Here is an 18,288-nt window from a genome sequence, read left to right as displayed (position 1 = left end):
TGTTACTTTGTACGCATTGTTTCAGGAGTAGGAGAACCAATGAAGTAGAACCATTTCTAGATTACATATCTAGATAAAATATATACTAGATTTTAAGTTAGATCTTCAGGAATAACAGTGGAAGAATAGCATTCAATTTGATACAGTATTTTTTTTGTAATATTGAAATAAATATAAGGATAGACAGAGAGATAAAATTTCTAAAAAATATTGTTTTATGTTGATCTTATTACTCATATTTTTTATAATATTTTTAAATATCTCCTATATACAGCTACAAAATTAAAATTAAAATATGTTTAATTAGATAGATAGACAGATATATACTCTTTATTGTTTCCTCCAAAAGATTACAATAGTAAACTTATTATAAATATAAATAATTACAAGAAATAATCAGAATGAGCAAACAATGGGCGACCTTATCGCTAAGAGCGATGTCTTTAAGGCAACCTTTGGATGGAGAGGAGTTTTAAGTTTTTTCTACCTTTGCTCATGCATTAATTCAGTAATAGCATATTTTTTTATGCGTGATAATTAAATAGCAACCTCGCTTGCGCTATCGGTATACGCTGGCGAGGCACCAGTAAGGGATGATAGGTGAAGATAAAAGCAGGCCTGTCGTGATGAATTCCACAAGAATTGTGTTGAACTGATAAATACACCCTGATCGGAGCAATACAGCCTGTATTGCTAGCAACAGGGTTATTCGATCCCCATTACTAACAATCCCTTTCCCCTAACAGCATATTTTAGGTGGAATAGAATATTTTTTATACTTACAATATACATGTCTATATATATGTATGTCTAATACAACACAATCCGAGTTTTCCACTAATTATTCTCGGTAAATAAGTTTTATTGAAATAGATTCTTTATCCGTTTAGAAAAAATTGCAAAAGAAATGTTCTAAATACAGCGACATGTAGATTTTAATAAATTTTCTCTTGGAGCAATTTGAAAATATCATATATCGTTTCAGACAAAAAAGAATTTTCCAAATTGGTTTACTATTGATGGAGTTATGATGTAACAAACAATCAAATCAATCGAATTGTGAAACATCCTCGTTTTTTGAAGTCAATTCATAATATTTTAATGAAATAACTACCGGTTTAACTTATATGCAATTAGATCGAAAAAGCTCGACTACTTTCGGAATCAATTCGTGGTCTTTAGTCATGAGCGACTGTGACTCGAGCACGAGCCTGACTGTCTCGGCCCGCTTAGCGTGATGTAGGCTTGCGGTATCGTCACAGATAGGAAATACTGCGTTCGGAACTCTTCGGGTATGAACGGCTGGTTTCCGTAATCTTTCTCTTCGTCTACCGTTTTGTTGCTACTAGTTGTATAGTTAAGCTATCGTGTAAATAATAAATAACTAGTGTCTATCATTTGCGTAGAAGTGTGTGCAAATGTTATTAAATTATTTTATGTATTGTAACATATTTACCTTTTCCATTTATTTAGGTATTAACAATATCATTGTTCTCGTTTAGCGCCGCTTTCTAAATTCTCTGAAATGTACATCATTTTAGTATAAAAATATTATGAATTTTAATAACATTATATTATGCAAATTCCAAAAAAATGGTAATGACCTTTTATAAGATTATGAAATGTATTATTATTTTGGAGTTTGATAATGAATACTGACACTTCGGGACTGGACCTGCCCGTACATTTACATTATCGTTGTATGCGATTCGACGCAATATGCTTTGTTTTTGTTTAAAACAAATTTTACCTACAATAATATTTATTTTATGAAAGAGGGTAACAAATGTGCTAAAGGGTTTGCATAATATATACAATACGTATGAATAATATTTTTTTTATTAAGCATATGTTTTGTTTCATGATTCTATCTCCCATTTCGGCATGCAATTTTAGTTAAGAATAATGAGTAAGTATGTCAGCTATTGTTTATTTCTTAATTTTTAATAAATGGATAAATTGTATTCTCATTTAACATATATTCACACCTCCAGAAATACTATTCCCGTTTAATCAACAGCCGTTTAAATCACTAACGAGCGTACCACTCAAGCGAGGGGTGAGGGGGATTGTTAGTAATGCGGACTACCAGTCCCATTGCTAGCAATATACTCTGTCAGGTCGACCTCCACCTGGTTCCTCCCTGGAAACTATCATGCTGAATTCCAGGTGTATATATATATATATATATATATATATATATATATATATATATATATATATATATATATATATATATATATATATTCCGTAATATATTAAAAAAGAAGACTTAATTTATTAACACATCTTATAATGCCACTAATAAGAATGCGCCCAAACTTTATATATATATATCTGCATTAAACTATAAATCTTTTCATGCGAAATAAAAGGGAAAAGTCATCATCCTTATCGGCCTTTTACTGGCCACTGCTGAATATAAGCCAGCCTTTCCCCTTGAGAGGTTTCCAGTAGTTGCCACGTTTGGTAGTCGAATTTGCAACCGCAGTTAGGCTTTAGAGATATTTTAAGAGGGATGCTTCTGCCTATTCCTTAGTCGCCACTTGTGACATCCGCGGAAAAGGAAGGGGTGGCCTAGTGGCCTATTCTATGCCGGGACTACAGGTCCAAATGTAAACCATATATAATTATTTAAAAAAATATAATATGACAAAGCTACGGCATACAGTTGCCTCTTGGTGTTTCAATTTAACAGAGTGTTAAGAAGTTTATTGCAGTCACGTGGACAAAGTCGCGGGTAAATACGAGTTTACAAGATTTCGAGAGTAAACAAGACCCGTTATGATTTCTGAAATTCATTCTGCACATTTCAGCGTACGACACACATCGTATCTCGCTATTGTCGGTTTGTGCTTTCAATTTAAACCTGTCAATTACACGGAATGAAAGGAGTTCATGGTTTATTCAGGGGCAACCTCGAAAATACCATACAAATGTAAACAGCCCGTCGAGCTAAGATATTAAATAAAGGCCAAAATATTCCATTTGTATTGTATTTACCGCGCCTAGCGGAGATATTTTCCTCTTTTGCTTTGGCCGGCTAAATTAATCCGCGTTCCGATATCTAGGACACGTAGCCAATATTTATACGGTTTTAAACCACTGATATTATCAGTTTCCAATATTCCGTCGTCACGTCGGAAATGGGAGCGGAAAATACCTGTATTATTGAGAAACTTTGCTCAGATTACTTCTACCTTCTTTGTAAAGCGGTGAACACTTGTACTTACTAGACTATACAGGTTTATTTTATGATCGATTTCGGTGTATATTTTTTTATATAACAACAACAAGAATGGCAAACAAGCTGACGGCCTACCTGATGGAAAGTGGTAATCGTTGCCTATAGATATGAGCAGTACCATGGACATAACAGAGTATACTGTTTTGCCCATGATACCCCCCATGCGTTTTCATTCCTGAGGACTAAGGTGTTATTCCTCTGTACCCTGTAAATTAACTGCCATATCCCAACCATTCAAATCATAACACAACCATGCAAACACAACTGCTTCACGGTTGAGACACGAATGGGACAAAGGTTCCCAAGCAAAAGACTTTTGTACAAACTCTTCCTCTTGTAGATATGTGGCCAGGCTCATAACATCATATATTTATGATACGTTTGTTCTTTTTACTGATAATCACACATAGTTCATTAAGTTTTTTTTAGTTTTAAAATGCTTATGTTTGATGGTATCCGCTTTGTAAATTGTGTTTAAATGAAGCACGAAATAAATTATGTAATAATTATATTAATTATGTAAATAATCGAATTAATAATACAATTTAGGCTAAAGTTGTTTATATGACTTAAATATCACCAAATATGTTTAAAAAAGAAAATATATTTTTTTTACTAAACCTAGTGTTACCTTGCGTAAGTCCAAGTCACTGGTTATTTGATTAGAATTATTTTGTTTAATTCCGCTACTATTAGTAACTATAGTAGCGGAATTAAACAAAATAATTCTTATTAAATAACTAGTGATTGTTTTAATAATTGAAAAACTAGTGATTGTTATAATAAGTGAAATTGTTATAATAATTTTTTTTAACTCCTGTATGGGCGTTGTCGTATGTTTATGTAATATAAAGTTATTTTCTTTCTTTCTTCTAAAAAACAATATTTTATATCCAAGCTCCCAATTCCATAGTCACGTACTATAAGTAGGAAACAGAGGTCACAAGCAAACGTCACTGTTAGTGTGGCATATAAATCAAACAAATATAACTTCAGGTGTTCACTTTATGCCCCGCCCTTGTGTAACAGCCGTGACCGACATTACATGACGTATGAGGCTGTTTGAAAGATCGGCACGTAGTCAATCTGACTTAAACAGTAATACAAGTGTATATAATTAAGTTATAACTACCGTAAGTTATACTGTATTAAATATTGGATTAACTTTCAAGTTAACTTTGTATCGTATTTATGAATATTAGAGCTTATCAAGCTCGAAATTATTTGGGTAACTTTGAAGTTATTACATGAATTTTCAGGTGGTAGAGCCACGCTGTAATACCATATGATATTGCAGCATGAATGGGCCGGCTCAACCGGGGAAGTACCACACCCTCACAGAATACCGACGCTAAGTGGTTGCACTTTCAGTGCGATCACATTCCGTATGGTGAGTGAGGGAGTCCGGAGGCCCATCCCATACCCATCCCATACCCATCCCTTTCCTATTCCTAAAATCCTTTCCCCAACCCCGTCCCCCTATCTTACAACACGCAACCATGGCAGTGGAATTAAAAAAAAATAACATACCCCAGGGAGGTACCAGTAACCATGTTGCTGGAGAATCCTCTCTCGAGCAACCACGCTCGGGCTGCCCTGCGTATTCTGGGGGGGGCAAAATTCCGCTCTTTGGAACCAAGGGCAAACGGAGCAAGATTTCTACGGCATCCCCTTCGCTCAATGTAAGCTTCTGCAATATCAGGGGATTACATTCTAACCTAAACGCTGTCCACCACCACCTAGAAACGGCGCGGCCGGCATTGCTCTTTCTAACGGAGACACAGATATCCTCTCCAAACGAAACTTCATACCTGACGTACCCGGGCTATAAACTTGAACATTGTTTTGTTTCGCGTGCCGGTGTATGCGCGTATGTCAGAGAGGATATCTGCTGTCGCCGCCTTGGAACTCTTGAAGGTACGGACCTGTCTATTTTATGGCTGCGCGTAGACTGCAATGACCATCCCCGCATCTATGCATGCCTATACAGGTCCCACAGCGGTAACATCGAAACCGACCAACTCATTGAGCACGTCCAAATGGCTACAGATTCCCTGCTCGAACAGATTCCTTCCGCTGAAGTCGTGATTCTTGGCGATTTTAATGCCCACCATACCGAATGGCTTGGTTCACGTACAACCGACTATGCGGGAAGATCTGTTCATGACTTTGCTTTGGCTTATGGTCTGACGCAGCTTGTTTCCTCGCCTACGCGAATACCTGATGTGTTGGACCATTCACCTTCACTGTTGGACCTTCTGCTGACCACCCACCCAGACAACTATGTGATTTCCGTCGAAGCTCCGCTTGGATCGTCGGATCACAGTCTGGTGCGGAGCGAGGTGCCTCTCATGAGTCCGATTCCACCACGTTCCACGGGTAGACGTCGTGTTTGGCACTACAGGTCAGCAGACTGGGATGAGATGCGGATTTTTTTCGCATCTTACCCATGGAGGCAGGTTTGCTTCACACTGGATGATCCCGACGCCATTGCCGATTCCATTGCTGATGTGGTGCTTCAGGGAATGGAATTATTTATTCCTAACTCTGTGGTGCCCGTCGGCGGGAAATCCCAGCCCTGGTATGGAGTCTCTTGTAGAACAGCATCTCGTCTGAAACAGGAGTGCTTCCTAACCTGGGCTAAAGGTGTGGCGTCGCGAGATCCTAACACCAGTGCTCTTAAAAAGAAGTATAACTCTGCTTCTAGGTCTTTCAAAAGAGTTATAGCCACAGCGAAGTCAGAGCATATTAGTAGAATTGGCAAGAGATTGGCTAGTTTGCCCTCTGGAACTCGAGCTTTCTGGTCTCTTGCCAAAGCTGCACAAGGGAATTTCTGTAAGTCATCTTTTCCACCATTGCGCAGGGAGGATGACTCGTTGGCCCAGAACGCTAAGGAAAAGGCCGATCTTCTTGGATCCATCTTTGCGTCAAACTCGACATTGGATGACGGGGAGAAATCACCACCGACCATCACGTGTTGTAGGAGCTCTATGCCTGACATTAAATTCACGCATAGCTCAGTGCGTAGAGCACTTTTCTCCCTCGAAATCCATAAGTCGAGTGGGCCCGATGGTATTCCTCCAATTGTGCTTAGGACGTGCGCACCAGAGTTGGCTCCGGTTCTTACGCGTCTTTTCCGGCTTAGCTACTCATCGGGCATAGTCCCAAAGTTTTGGAAGACTGCTCTGGTGCATCCGATCCCTAAAAAGGGAGATCGCTCAGATCCAGCTAACTATAGGCCCATAGCTATCACTTCCTTATTCTCGAAGGTTATGGAATCCATCATTAACCGTCAACTGCTCCGGTACCTAGAAGAGCACCAGCTGATCTGTGATCGCCAGTACGGCTTTCGACAGGGACGTTCGGCTGGTGATCTTTTAGCTTACTTAACACACCGATGGGCAGTGGCAATCGAGAGCAAGGGAGAGGCCTTAGCAGTTAGTCTGGATATCGCGAAGGCCTTTGATCGGGTGTGGCATAGAGCGCTGCTTTCAAAGCTACCTTCATTTGGGTTGCCTGCGAGACTGTGCATTTGGGTCGCCAGTTTTCTCAAGGAACGTAGCATTAAGGTCGTAGTCGACGGAGCATGCTCTGATTTAAAACCTTTGAATGCTGGTGTCCCGCAAGGCTGTGTACTATCTCCGACTCTGTTTCTTCTGCATATCAATGATATGTTACAGATAAGTAATATTCATTGCTATGCAGACGACAGTACAGGAGATACATTATATACCGGTCATGCAAAGATCTCGCGGGCACATACCGATGAGTGCCGGAATAGACTTGTGTCTGAAATCGAAACTTCACTCCATCAAGTTTCGATCTGGGGTGAACAAAATCTTGTCCAATTTAACCCCAAAAAGACACAAGTCTGCGCGTTTACCGCAAAAAAGACGCCGTTTGTCGTATCTCCTCACTTTCAGGGCACTTCCCTTGATAAAAAGTCGAGTCTAGGAATTCTGGGCGTTGATATATCTTGCGACGTCCAGTTTTGCGGTCATCTGGAGGAGAAGGCTAAGATAGCTTCCAAAAAGTTAGGAGTGCTCAATAGGGTGAGACGATATTTCATGCCAGAACACCGCCTGAAATTATATAAAGCCCAAGTCAGGCCGCATATGGAATACTGTTCTCACCTGTGGGCAGGAGCGCCACAGTACCAACTCCTTCCGTTAGACCGCATTCAGAGTCGGGCGGCTCGAATTATCGATAGTCAACGCCTTACTGTCCGACTTGATCCACTGAAACTGCGCAGAGATGTTGCATCTCTGTGCATCTTCTACCGAATTTATCATGGGGAGTGTTCTGAGGAATTGTTCGGATTGATACCTGCTGCTGATTTTCACCACCGTACAACCCGCCACAAACTAAAGTTTCATCCCAATCATCTGGACGAGTGGCGGTCTTCCACCGTGCGTTTTTCAAGGCACTTTCTTCCACGCACAACCATTCTTTGGAATCAACTTCCAGCAGCAGTATTTCCGAACCGATACGACAACATAACCTTCAAGAAAAGAGTATATTCCTTTTTAAAAGGCCGGCAGCACACCTGCAATGCCGCTGGTGTTGTGGGTGATCATGGGCGGCGGTAGTCACTTACCATCAGGTGAGCCGCATGCTCGTTTGCCCCCTGTGTTGTAAAAAAAAAAAAAAAAAAAAAAAAAAAAAAAAAAAAAAAAAAAATGAATAAAATTGATATAAAAACACATGGAGGGTATCATGAGCGAAACAGTATTTTCTGCTATGTCCGTGGTACTGCTCATATCTATAGGCGACGGTTACCACTTTCCATCAGCTGGGCCGTCAGCTTGTTTGCCATTCTAAGTTGCATAAAAAAATATAGTTCTATTCTAATGAGTCAAGCTCTTTTAAATCATCGTTTTTTATGATTCTACAGCTAGGCTCGGGATGATGTTATCTGTAAGAGAAAAAGTAATATATATGTATATATATATATACAATTATATGTGATGAACTGCTGCTTACTCGATTACTTGTTTTGATTTAAAAGACTCTTCTTGAAGGTAAATATATTTGGAAAAGGCGCGTATGCTTTTGAGCAATGACTTTCAGAGTCGTGATGTTTAGAGGGCTTTATATATGATAAGTAACAGGTAAGAATATTTAAAATACATTATTTTTTATGCAACTAAGAATGGCAAACAAGAGGACAACTCACCTGATTGAGAGTTGTAACCGTCGCCTAATAGACACGAATAATACAAAGTATACTGTGTCACCCATGTAATTATTGGTCATGGAAGTCTCAAAGATATTAAAATTTACTTTCCAAAGAAATTGACGACTTAATTTCTTTGTCGCCCATCTTTGGCTCTATACATATATAGAGCTAAAGATAAGCAGTAATCTCACTAATATAATAAAATATTTTAAAACATCAGAACAGAAACTATTTAGTGAGAAATAAACAGGTACAATATCGTGTGATCCTGGAATAGAATGGACCATCCTATCCTTTTCTTACTGTCACTCTTTAAGCATCACCAAAGCCTAACCACGGTTGCCAACCTACCTACTAAGAGCAGCAAATAATTGTATGATCATAATTTCTCAATAAGGGTATATCTATGTTTTTTTTTTGTTTTTTAAATCCCCCCTCAAGGAAGAATACGCTTGTGCCGGATATTAAGTTCCAGTTTTTAAGACTATGTGTGATTTGTAATGCTTAATTCTTTTGTATTTTACTTTTCATCCTTTCATTTTTATACCTTACATTATTCACCAGAACACCAGGAAAAAAATATGTTTAGGAGTGAACATTTAATGGCTGGTAGAAAAGTCGATTCGAAGTTGAACTACTGTTTAATCACGTTTTATCTATATGCCACCGGGGCATCAAATACAACGAGTGGATCGTAAAATCACCCCTATACGTTTACTCTCTTTCCACCAAAATATTAGAACATTATTTAATCGAAATAATAGAGCGGCCATATGTCATTGTTTTAGTGTCATTACTAAATCTATTGGAAATATCTATGCCACGTATTAATAAATCGATCTTGAAATAATCGATTGAGTGTATGGGCGTCTTGAGTGCGCATTTATGATGATGATATCAACCGACTTCTAAAATAAGGAGGTTCAATTTGATAGTATTTTTTTTTATATTTGGTTACCCAGGTTCATAACTTCGATAGTTGTACACCGATTTGGAAAATTCTTATTTTATCTAAAAGGATCTTTATCTCTCTTAGTCCACTTTATTACTGAAGGTCGTGTCCTTGAAAGGTGTCTTTTGTCTCTTTTATGATATTACTTCCTTTCACACGGTCTCCAGCCTCTCGCAGGGCAGCTGCAACTGATAGTTCCGTAACGGCGGTTACTTGGTCCAACCATTGACTAGGTGATCGTCTGCGTCCGCATCCGCGTCATCTAAAAGGTTATACTTACAAAATTAAAAATTTAATCAAGACCAGCTTAGTAGTTTAGTTTTTAAATCATAACTGATATTGCTACAATTGGAGTGGATTTTTTGTGGAAAAAATCTTATAATTAAACGAAACTTGAACAGTACATAGGTTTATTCTAAATAAAGCTTTTTTTATACCAATGAGGTGGCAAATATGCATACCCATCTGATTATAACCAGTTACCGTAGTCTATGAACGCCTGTAATACCAAGAGCATTAGGCGCATGTTGTCGACTCTGAAGAAACCTTTTTTTAAAAACCCCATGCTGTAGTCCCTTTAAAACATTTTGACAGGAAGCTTATTCCATAACTTGACCGTCCATAAGAGGAAACATCTCTGAAATCGCGCTGTACTCAATCATTCAGATTCTAAGGTATGGGGGTGAATTCCTGTCCATAGCACGTTGTTCGATGGTAGAAAGTAGCTGTGGCCACCATATTGAACAATTCATCTGAGAACAGGTCGTTGTATAAGCGGTAGAATAAGTAGAGTGGAGCAAAATCTCTTCCAAGACTTTAGAGTTCGATACCGTTTGTAAGCCTGGATTCATCGACAATTCTCATAGCTCGTCGTTGCACTGAGTCGAAGGGTTCAAGTTGGTATCTAGCTGTTCCCGTCCATACGTGACAAGAACACTCCATGTAAAACCAGAAATAAGTGAATGATTGATCCAATGATTATATTTTGATAGATCTAACTTTGATTGTATTGTGTGTTCAGGAGTATGAGGTTATTTACATTAAAAAAAAGCTAACTTTATTCAAAAAATTGATGAATGTGGAAGAAGCGAAAGAGGTTTGTTTGAATCGAAGCATTTGGTGTTTTATTGTTTCTGCCTACCCTAATGGGAGACAGGCATGACAGATATGTATGTGTATGTATTTATTAAAAAGGGCTTAAGTAATAGATGGGCGTACTATTAAACAATTAAAGCCTTTTGTATCACTTCTCATTAATATTTACTGTATTTAATATTTTCTTACTTGGTGCATTAAAGTGTAAAATAAATAAATTAATAAAAATTTTGTTAAAAAAGACTTCAATCGTGGAATAACCAGTTAGATTTAAAAATTAAACTACGGAACTTATTTCTACGAAATTTCTTTGGGATCAATATAAAAGTATATGCTTTCAGATATAAGACGGAGTTCTGTGTTAACAAATATAAAACAAATACAGCTGAATAGAAAACCTCCTTCTTTTATAAAGTCGGTCAAAAAAAGAACCAACGATAGGGAAAACATTGATTATTTATCTCTCTTCATCCAGATAAGATGTCAGGCAGTGTCCAGACGTTTCAATACTCGTATTTTAATTTATCAATTCCTTCAAACATGGAGGTAAATTGTTAGACCAATAAAAGAAAATATATTAAGACTTCCAAGAACTAAAGATATTTATGTCTCTTTTTGAAGCATTATAATAAATTATTGTTGCCCTTCCAGTTGGAATATAACAAACAATAATAAAAAAAAGTAATTCCAACCATGCTGAATAAAACATCAAAGAATAATTTGATATGGTCGAATGAATTATAACAACGAGATATTTTTCAGACATTTATTTATTTATTCTTTACTGCACAATAAAACTTTGTACAAGTGGCGAGCTTAATGCCATATGACATTCTCTACTAGCTAACCATTGGGTAAAAAACAGAAAGCGTATGAAGGGCAGATGTGGTGAAAAATATGTGACATAATTATAGTAACATACTGAAATAATGATACATAATAATACATAAGAAATACACATATAACACATAAACACTACTAATATATATGTACTGATAAACTGGCAATGCAACTCTAATTATGAGACAAGATTGTAGTTATACTGGTGTGTGTGTAATGTAAATGTGTACACGTAACAGTTCTGAATTTACGAGTATGTGGTTTTGAAATTGTAAAAATAGTAAAAATTCAGGTATTTATTATAATTTTCGTTTAAATTTAAGGATGTTATGAAGTTTATTTGGATTCAATTTTGTATATAGGGATCGGTTTTTTTTTAAATTGAATTTAAAGAGATGTTTGCGGTTTAATTACATGGGAAATGTGTTATTTTATGGTTGTTTTACTAATTGATGTTATATTCAAGTACAGTATCCTTATCTCTAATCAAATATATTAATTTTAGTTGACTTATATTTCAAAATTTAAAAATATTAAAAATTGATTTTGTTCATTATAACATATCCACTTCGAGCTTATATTGTGTAAGAGATTGACTTATTTGTCTATCTCGCTCTAACGTATATGTTATTATGTTCTTTCTCTTTTTCGTTACCACTCATATACTTTATAATCTAAGATCTGTAAGTATATTTAGCTTCGAAACAAGCAGATTGATGAACGGTAACTACAATCGTTATAAAATTATATGGAATCAATCCCATGGATCGCAAAAAAGAATTGTCAAAATCTGCGTCGAATTTATACCGTAATCTCGTAAAAAAAATATAGACAAATTGAGTACCGTTAAAAAGAAAATGTGCCAATAACGAAAGTATTGTAGATTAGAACAGAAAAAAAATGCGGAAAAGCAAAAATGAACCCTTAAAATGACACTCGTAAAATATATGGATAACGAGGTCAAAGACCGAGAAATGTAAGGAATCCGTAGGATCGGCTGCTTTATTGGACAGATTTATTTCTTTCCGGCCTCCTGTAATTTATGGTTGCCCACAAAACGATCTTATCAAACGTTACGCGCACTGTCCGTACAATAACAACAAAGAATTTGACACTTGTCAAATGACTGACGTTTGTCAGTGACGTTTTAGGCGGGAAAATCTAGAGTTTTGTTATTTGTCTGTGAAATCGTGTGAAATTCAGTTCTTTTTTTTATTTTTTATAATATATGCCTCATTTTAACGGCTTAATGATGTGCAACTGCTGAAAATGTGTATGTCTGTAAGTAAAGTGAGTAAGAGTATATAAGAGAGTATATAGGTTATTATTATGTAATATTGGATTTAAATTAATCTGTATTTATATATATAAAAGTCAGGTTTAAAGAACACTTATTATAATATATTAAATGTAACAATATCATTTTAATTTACGTGTAATTTGGTAGAGAAACCTCGACTAGTTTCCAGACTATTCGGAGCCTTTGATCTTGAAAGGCTGTGATACGAGCGCGAGCCTGATTGACAGTCAGGACTGTGCATACATTAAAATGAAATGAAATATTTATTTGCTTTAAACAGACATTTGAGTATATAAGGCCATGAGACAAAACTTTTTGGCATCTGTTTAATTGCCTTAAAATTGTAGGCATGCAAATCTAATTTATTGTTTAAATAAGGATACAAAATTATCTTAGAGATTATTATGATGTACTTACAAAACTTTTAATAAGAAAAGTAATATTAATAGTCTATCTGGATTATAAGTATAGCGTATTTAGTCTTTTTAGAAAAGCATATCTTCGAAATCCCGGGTTTGCATGGGTACTATATTAAGATATTTTATACAAAAGTCGATTGCTTGGGTACCTCTGTCCCATTCGTGTTTCAACCGTGAAGCAGTTGTGTTTGCATGGCTATGTTTCGGTTTGAAGGGTGGGGTATGGCGTGAATTTACTGGGTACAGAGGAATAACACCTGAGTCCTCAGGAATGGCAACACATGGGGGGTATCATGGGCGAAACAGTATACTCTGTAATGTCCATGGTACTGCTCATGTCTATAGGTGACGGTTCCACTTTCCATCAGGTGGGTCGTCAGCTTGTTTGCCATTCTAAGTTGTATAAAAAAAAAAAACATAAACCTTCCGTAAAAAATGTCTAAACAACAGTGAATCCTATATCAGAATTACGTGGTTTAAAATCCATAAGCTGAAAATCAGACCCAAATAGCGTCTTTTATTACTATTAAGAAATAATTCAAAATATCTCAACTTAATTCTATAGTAAAGTATATAAAGAAAAATTAAACAATGTTCAGTCAGTGATAAAATAACACTCATTTTTTTAATTATTTTTCCCAATATTCAATCTTCAATCAATTACTGCTAAAAACAACAAAAGGACGAGGGAGTTGTTTTCATAAAATTGTAATCGACATTTTTGTTCTTTGAATAACTTTTGTTTAAAAAAAAAATCAAAACAGTCGTGTAATTTAATAATAGCGTGACGACTAAAGACACTAAGTATTTTTTATGAAAATTAACTATTTATTAACAAAGTAGGTTAATGAAATCTAAAATATTTATTTGTAAGGTCGATATTTTATTAGACTTTCGTATTTTGTCAAGCGAATCGTACATGATTTTAGATATGGAGAGATGCAGTGTATCTCACAAAGTATACAGAGTTAATATACAAGATTGTTAAATATAGAAAAAAAAAAAAACCCACTAGACGCCATTAGTATCAATTTAATCACAATAACTTTCATGAATTCAATCAATTCCAGTTACAATGCGTATAAAGTCGTAGTCAAAGTTAGTACATAGTACAAAATGTATGCATATTTTAATGTTCAAATGTCTAACCAAAGCTTGTTTGGAACAGACTGCTTGGTTTTAAGGCCACTATTTGTATCACATCTCGTCAAAATTGACTGTATTTATTATTTTTGTATATGGTGCAATAAAGTGTAAGTAAATAAATAAATATATTTATTCGTGTTTTATTTATACATGTGAACAGTATTTATATATTTTTATGTATTTGTGTAGGCGTTTATAAGGTCATACATACATATGGTCGCGCATTGTTTTCTCATTGTGGTTATTTCTTGTAATTATTTATATTTATAATAAGTTTACTATTGTAATCTTTTGAAGGCAACAATAAAGAGTATCTATCTGTCTCTCTATCTATATTATTAAAAAAAAAACATGGGTATGACCAATATGGGACTTTATACGAAGTACAGGTGACAACCCTAGCTGCAGTACTCGAGCGAGTAATCCCGTTATGGTCTACTTGTTTCATTTTCCTCTTTCCAAACAAAAGTGCCGAGTGTTACATGTACAAGTACATACATTGATTTGTCCAATATACGAATATAAAGTATTCGATTTGGAAAAAAAAAACATTGAGATTAAAAGAAAAATGTCCGTATCAAATTTTTTGGCACAGCCCTTATTTATTAAGGTCCTATGAGGATAGAGCCCTTGTCAGTTCTGACCCGGTGAAGCTCGCAGTGAAGTTATACATTAAACATTAGTAGTGTGACCGCCGTTCTTGATGTTTACTGGGAACGCGAGATTTCATTAGACTTCGAGGCAAGATATTAGAACAAAATATTTCTGTATACGCCACTACTTGTCATAAAAAGAGGTCATATAACAACACTACCTGTTTATTACTGTTCCCATACTGGCCACTTGGTATTTTTTTAATGGGTAAAGATAAAATGGTAACCCCTCCTGCGCTGTCGGTATACGCTGACGGAGCACCAATAAGAGATGATAGGTGAAGTTGAAAGTAGGTGAAGACTTCATCAGGAATTAACCATGATAGACAGATCATGAGGGTCAGTCAGGTAAATATGAGTAAATGCGAAAATTTTTAACGATCAATGAATTCATTGGACTTTTTTTTTATACAACTTAGAATGGCAAACAAGCTGACAGTCCACCTGATGGAAAGTGATTACCGTCTCCTATAGACATGAGCAGTACCATGGACATAACAGAGTATATTGTTTCGTCCATGATATCCCCCATGCGTTGCCATTCCTGAGGACTCAGGTGTTATTCCTCTGTACCCTATAAATTCACTGCCATATTGCACCCTTCAAACCGAAACACAGCCATGCAAACATAACTGCTTCACGGTTGAATCACGAATGGGACAGAGATACCCAAGCAATCGACTTTTGTACAAAGTCTCCCTCTGGTAAATGGACTATGGAGTAACTTCAAATGGAATCAACATTTACGGATTTGAATGAAATTTGATACACTGGTAGGTTATATCTTAATTTAGCACATAGTATAGTTTATGTATTGATTCACGCGGGTGAAGCCGGGAGATACAGCTAGTAATAAATATAAATATTTTTTATTTAAGTAAACTTAATAAATATTTTTTATTGGAATAAATCTTATAATTTTTTTTTATGTAACTTAAAATGGCTAAAGCTGACGGCCCACCTAATGGAAAGTTGTAACCGTCGCCTATAGACATGAGCAGTATTATGGACATATACTGTTTCGTCCATGACACCTCTCATGCGTTGCCATTCCTGAGGACTCAGGTGTTATTCCTCTGTACCCTATAAATTCATTGCCATATCGCACCCTTCAAACTGAAACACAGCCATGCAAACACAACTGCTTCACAGTAGAAACACGAATGGGACAGAGGTGCCCAAGCAAACGACGTTTGTACAAAGTCTCCCTCTGGTGAAGTGAAGTGAAGTGAGGTGAACGTAACAGACAGAACATATTGCTAGTAATGGGGCCGCTGGTCCCCGTTACAAACATTTACTAATACTTTCTTTCCCCCCCATACAATTATCCATTTAGTATAAAACGTATGGCCACAACATCATACTTTTCATCTACGCGTGTCATCATAAGTGTGGGTTCCCTTTTGTATCTTTAATATTACGATGGACGTACATAGATGCAGCATTTATTTGGTACGAACACACAGGCAACCCTAATTCAGTGACCCGGAAACTAGGTTGAAGCCTGCGATTTATTTTTATCTATTTATCTTTCGACCTCTTGACTCTCAATACCGGCGGTACTTTATCTAGTCTACTGCTATCACTTTTAAGCCACTTCCAAACTATTTTTCGCTATGTTACTCAGGTGTTATTCCTCTGTACCCAGTAAATTCACGCCATATCCCACCCTTCAAACCGAAACACATCCATGCAAACACAACTGCTTCACGGTTGAAACACGAATGGGACAGAGGTACCCAAGCAATCAACTTTTGTACAAAGTCTGCCTCTGGTAAAATAATAATGATAAAGTTATTTGCTACATAATATGTAATTTGTACAAAATCACTTACCATATTAAAAGAAATATGATGCAATAGAATTATTCTCGTAGTTGATAGATATTTTTTACGTTCCAAATACAAAATATTCTAATTTGATTATTGGATATTGTTTAAAAAATATAATTGTTAGAATACGATTACAAATTATCGGATAATAAATTTTAAGCTCTTTTTAATTAAAAGAGTGTTCAATGTCCCACGGCCTAATCACAATTTGATAACGAGATAGAGGCTTTCAAGTTAATTTAAAATTGAATTGGAAAGAATAATCTGAATTATACAAAAAATTACATAAAAAAATAATCTTCTTTTTGGAATAACTGTATTTTGTTCTAGCTTTTACCCACAACTTTCCCACGTGTCTGGGATATATTTAAATATAAAGAGTAGCCTATTTCTTTCTCCATCCTTCACAGTACCTGTTAAGCTTTTAAGCTGCTATGAGGTATAAACAAATCATAGAAAGTCTTTGTACAAAAATTGTTTACTTGGGCACTTCTATTCTATTCATGTTTAAACCGTGAAGCAGTTGTTTGTATGGCTGTGTTTCGATTTGAAAGGTGAGATTGGCAGTGAATTTACAGGGTACAGAGGAATAATAACTGAGTCCTCAGAAATAGCAACGCATGAGAGGTGTAATGGGCGAAACAGTACACTCTGTTATGTTTATGATACTGCTCATATCTATAGGCGATGGTTGCTTTTCATCAGAGAGATCCATAAAAAAAAAAACAAACAAACTCACTTTAATATTTGTAGTATTTTGTGCATTATAGATTTGGTATTGTATGTACATATGTAGTAAATATGTATGTACAATTATTAATTTATTTTTGTGCCTCCTACCCACTTCCATATGTTCTCCATTACCCAAAGATTGTCTGTAACAGATTGCCGTAGCGATAAGACCACCTTTTGTATCTTTATATGTATATATTAATCTGTACTTCATGCTATTGGATTTTAATAGAATTTTTTATATGTCATTGTTTATTTTAATGTTTTGGTGCCATAAAGAGTTTAATAAATAATAATATAATACTTGATATTATTTATGGTTTCAAAATAAATATTAGAAAAGATTTCAATAAAAAACTTACTAATTATTACTATGATTTTATTACTAAAATTGAAACTGGAACTAAAATCTCTATACATGGGGATATCTAAGAAAACAAATATACGTGAGGGGTCTAATAATAAGAGTAATAAAAACCATAATATTTTTTTGTTCTATCTGTCTCTATCTGTCTGTTCGCATATTTGGTTTTCCTACTTCTAAAATCCGTGTCCATAAAATACCAAGCAAAAGAATACGTCTTCTCTAAATTTTAAACATCATAACTATAGTATATTTATAGTGAATTACAATTCGACCTGCGCTAATTACTAAACTTATGCTGTCGGGGTAGTAACGAAGGATGACAGGCCAGTTGGCTCAACGCGACGAATTCACAACGACATGATTGTTAATAATGGGGACTAACGGCCCCATTGCTAGCACTATACCAAATGAGGTTGACCTCCTCTCTTTTGGAAAGCATCGCGGTTAATTCCTGGAATTCAAGGCGAATTCGTCACGATAGGTGACCTGATTTCAGCTTTACTCATCATCTTTCACTGCTACCAGT

Source organism: Galleria mellonella, unplaced genomic scaffold (assembly GCF_026898425.1).
Source record: "Galleria mellonella isolate WM207_F2 unplaced genomic scaffold, CSIRO_AGI_GalMel_v1 utg184, whole genome shotgun sequence".
Lineage (NCBI taxonomy): Eukaryota > Metazoa > Arthropoda > Insecta > Lepidoptera > Pyralidae > Galleria > Galleria mellonella.
Note: the sequence above shows the minus strand (reverse complement) of the source record.